Source organism: Balaenoptera acutorostrata, chromosome 17 (assembly GCF_949987535.1).
Source record: "Balaenoptera acutorostrata chromosome 17, mBalAcu1.1, whole genome shotgun sequence".
NCBI lineage: Eukaryota > Metazoa > Chordata > Mammalia > Artiodactyla > Balaenopteridae > Balaenoptera > Balaenoptera acutorostrata.
The window spans coordinates 45,772,424-45,777,216 of record NC_080080.1 but is presented as its reverse complement, the minus strand read 5'-3'; the positions used below and the strand labels follow the sequence as shown (position 1 = coordinate 45,777,216).

Genomic DNA, 4,793 nt, shown 5'->3' with positions numbered 1-4,793 from the left:
GAGATTACTCTACTTAGTCCATTTTATTCTCTCTTAGCACTTTTTCTTTACCTGAAGGAACTCACCTACTCTTATCAGTTTCATTTAGCTTCATTTATCACACCTAGGTGGGTAGCTGCTAAATCTCTTTCTTCATTTTTAACCCATGTTTCCAAGCTCTTCAATTTCAACATATCTAAAATAGAATTGATTCTCTTCTTCACAAATTATTTATTCATGTATTAGGCAAATATTTATTGAGGGGTTACTGTCTACCAGGCACTGTTTTCTGTTCTAAAGATATAGCAATGAACAAAACTGACAGGGTCTCTGATTTCAGAAAGCTTATGTTCTGATGGGGTGGGGGAGGCAAACAATAAAACCAGGAAAATAATATGGTGATATGTACTTTGAAGAGAAGTAAAATAAGATTCGAGAGATAGAGAAATTATGAGAATACTTTTTATACAGGGTAGTCTGTGTCTGATAAAGTAATATTTGATAAAAAATTTGAAACAAGTGAGGGAATGAATTCTGTGGGTATAATGAATAGGAATCAATTGAGTGTTTGAAAGGCATAAAGTTCAGGATGATGCTAGAAAGCACCAAATAACTGAATGTGTGCTAAAGAGAAAGCATGACTCTGAGGTCAGGAGATTTAGTGTTGCTGGATGCATGGTCATGCATCAAGTGTCACCATGGGAACTAGACTGGGAAGGATGCATCTGCTTCTGCCCTGTGGGACGACCCTGTGTTCTGAATCATTATTTTATTAAATCAGAAATTAATCTTACTCCACATAAATGTGGGTTTCTCTATGCATGTGAGTTTGTGGTCTCTTCTTGCCAATCTATAATACTTTTGAAACATTGTTGGAATGTGAAACACTGCAAAATATTTTTATTTTCTAACAATTACAACCAACCTTTATTTATTCAAGTGAAGTTGAAGCAATTGGAGCATTAACTTTTCGTGAATTTTTTGGATTTAATATTTTTCTTTTTTTCTCTTCTGTGGGTACTCTCTGGAATTTTTTTGGTTCACTCACATTTGCCTCATAAAGACATAGGAGAGCTCTTGGAGGAAGACGTGGTCACCACTGCAGCAGAGCCTCAGGCCACCCACTCATGCTCCTGACTCACTGCTGTTCGCCCTCGCTGAGGAACAAGTCAGTCAGGAAGCCGTGCCGCAGCCATGGCTTTACAGAGACCGGAAAGACTTCCGTGGAGCCAGAGGTGGCGATTCACCGGATTAGAATCACCCTCACCAGCCGCAACGTGAAGTCTTTGGAGAAGGTATGTGCTGAACTGATCAGACACGCTAAGGAACAGAATCTCAAAGTGAAAGGACCGTTCGGATGCCTACCAAGACTCTGAGAATAACTACAAGGAAAACTCCTTGTGGTGAAGGTTCTAAGACTTGGGATCATTTCCAGATGAGGATCCACGAGCGACTCATTGACCTGCACAGTCCTTCTGAGATTTTCAAGCAGATCACGTCCATCAGTATTGAGCCAGGAGTCGAGGTCGAAGTCACCACTGCAGATGCTTAAATCAACATTTTTAATAAATCGATAATCAGTTGTTAAAAAAAAAGAGTAAAAACTCAAGTCTCTTTTACTGTTATACATTGTTATCATCTGTGTTGTGGGGAAGTAGTTTCAAAGAGAAAAATATATATTTTAGGATTAGTAATAATTCAAGAATAATCTCTGATTATTAACATTTCTGTGTTTCCTTTGTTTACATAATCCAAGACAGATTTTCTCTATGTAATTACCCAAGAGCTCTAACAAGTTTTCAGAATGATGTTAGTTGAATCCAGTGGGTAAAGAATCAGTAGATCTTGGGACTTCCCTGGTGGCACAGTGGTTAAGAATCCACCTGCCAGTGCAGGGCACATGGATTTGATCCCTTGTCCGGGAAGATCCCACATGCCGCAGAGCAACTAAGCCTCTGCGCCACAACTACTGAGCCTGCACTCTAGATCCAGGGAGCCTAGAGCCCGTGCTCCGCAGCAAGAGAGGCCACTGCAATGAGAAGCATGTGAACCACAACGAAGAGTGGTGCCCACTCGCCACAACTAGAGAAAGCCCATGCAGCAATGAAGACCCAATGCAGCCAAAATTAAATAAATAAATAAATTTATTTTTTAAAAAATCAATAGATCTAGGTAAAGTACTGATAATTGTTTTTCTATAATCGAAGCAATAAGCCATTAAGGATATTTGCTTTTTTTGAAATTTATGTTGAAAAACATTGTTTTCTTTTATACTATCATATTTGTTAATGGAGATTACTGAGAAAATTTTAAATGAAGGTAGATTTAATTTTCTTTTGCTGAATAAAGCTTCTAAAATCTCTAAAATAAACACTTGGAACCTTCACTGGCATTTTTTCATAAAATAGCTCTTTGCATGATCCTTGTTGTGTAGATTATTTTCTAAACTGCAGCTGTGAGATAATAAATGGCTGGAAGTCTCCTGCACTTGCTAAAGAATTGTTTTGCTTCTTGGCACAGAGAAAGTCCCTGTGCAGATTTTCTGCACACTTGCTGCTGGAACTTTGGGAGCCTTCTTGTAGGCCACAGGGCTACATATCTCATGAAGGCTATTGGAGCTATTGGAGTTCAAGAGGGCCCTTGAGACCTAGACCAGCCCTGGCACACCAGGATTAAGGAGGAGACTTTTAAATAATTCTCATCCCACTCAGTGGGTGTCCTGAGGGTCCAGAGAAATCCCCTATGGTGGAAGGGAGTCCAGGACATGTGCCCTGTTTCTAGGTACAGCATTGGAGTGAGTGAAGATGGGTAATAGGACAACACTATAAGTAAACATGGGGGTTGGTGGTGGATCAGTGAGCTACAAAAGCTAAAAGAGCAAAGCTGCTTAGAAAGCAGGATTTTAGATTCTGTGTCTTTATTCCTGCCCTGCCACTAGGTTCAACAGTACCATTTTTTTAGATTACATATATATGTGTTAGCATACGGTATTTGTTTTTCTCTTTCTGACACTTCACTCTGTATGGCAGTCTCTAGACCCATCTACCTCACTACAAATAACTCAATTTCATTCCTTTTTATGGCTGAGTAATATTCCATTGTATAAATGTGCCACATCTTCTTTATCCATTCATCTGTTGATGGACATTTAGGTGCTTCCATGTCCTGGCTATTGTAAATAGTGCTACAATGAACATTGTGGTACATGTATCCTTTTGAATTATGGTTTTCTCAGGGTATATGCCCAGTACTGGGATTGCTGGGTCATATGGTAGTTCCAATTTTAGTTTTTTAAGGAACATGCATACTGTTCTCCATAGTGGCTGTATCAATTTACATTCCCACCAACATTGCAAGAGGGTTCGCTTTTCTCCACACCCTCTCCACCATTTATTGTTGGTAGATTTTTTGATGATGGCCATTCTGACCAGTGTGAGGTGATACCTCATTGTGGTTTTGATTTGTGTTTCTCTAATGATTAGTGATGCCAAGCATCTTTTCATGTGTTTGCTGGCAATCTGTATCTTCTTTAGAAAAATGTCTATTTAGGTCTTCTGCCAATTTTTGGATTGGTTTATTTGTCTTTTTTGATATTGAGCTGCATGAACTATTTGTATATTTGAACATTAATCTTTGTCCATTGATTCCTTTGCAAATATTTTCTCCCATTCTGAGGGTTATCTTTTCATCTTGTTTATGGTTTCCTTTGCTGCGCAAAAGATTTTAAGTTTCATTAAGTCCCATTTGTTTATTTATTTTTTTTATTTCCATTACTCTAGGAAGTGGGTCAAAAAGGATCTTGCTGTGATTTATGTCATAGAGTGTTCTCCCTATGTTTTCCTCTAAGAGTTTTATATTTTATAGTGTCTGGCCTTACATTTAGGTCTTTAATCCATTTTGAGTTTATTTTTGTGTATGGTGTTAGGGAGTGTTCTAATTTCATTCTTTTACATGTAACTGTCCAGTTTTCCCAGCACCACTTATTGAAGAGGCTATCTTTTCTCCATTGTATATTCTTGTCTCCTTTATCAAAGATAAGGTGACCATATGTATGTGGGTTCATCTCTGGGCTTTCTATTCTGTTCCATTGATCTATATTTCTGTTTTTGTGCCAGCACCATACTGTCTTGATTACTGTAACTTTGTAGTATAGTCTGAAGTCTGTGAGCCTGATTCCTCCAGCTCTGTTTTTCTTTCTCAGGATTGCTTTGGCTATGTGGGGTCTTTTGTGTTTCCATACAAATTGTAAACTTTTTTGTTCTAGTTCTGTGAAAAATGCCATTGGTAATTTGATAGGGATTGCATTGAATCTGTAGATTGCTTTGGGTAGTATAGTCATTTTCACAATATTGATTCTTCCAATCCAAGAACATGGTATATCTCTCCATCTGTTTGTATCACCTTTGATTTCTTTCATCAGTGTGTTATAGTTTTCTGCATACAGTTCTTTTCCTCCTTAGGTAGCTTTATTCCTAGGTATTTTATTCTTTTTGTTGCAATGGTAAATGGGAGTGTTTCCTTAATTTCTTTCTGAGTTTTCATTGTTAGTGTATGGGAAGGCATGAGATTTCTGTGCAGTAATTTTGTATCCTGCTACCTTACCAAATTCATTGATTAGCTCTAATAGTTTTCTGGTGGCATCTTTTGGATCTTCTATGTATAATATCATCTCATCTGCAAACAATACAGGTTTACCTCTTCTTTTCCAGTTTGGATTCCTTTTATTTCTTTTTCTTCTCTGATTGCTGTGGCTAGGACTTCCAAAACTATTTTCAATAATAGTGGCAAGAGTGGGCACCCTTGACTTGTTCCTG

General features: G+C 38.0%; 1 pseudogene; it reads left to right on the top strand.

Annotated features, from left to right (window-relative positions):
* The first annotated feature begins 1,106 nt into the window (after nt 1-1,106).
* On the top strand, nt 1,107-1,531 carry LOC103006376 (40S ribosomal protein S20-like; annotated as a pseudogene).
* Nucleotides 1,532-4,793: the final 3,262 nt, after the last annotated feature.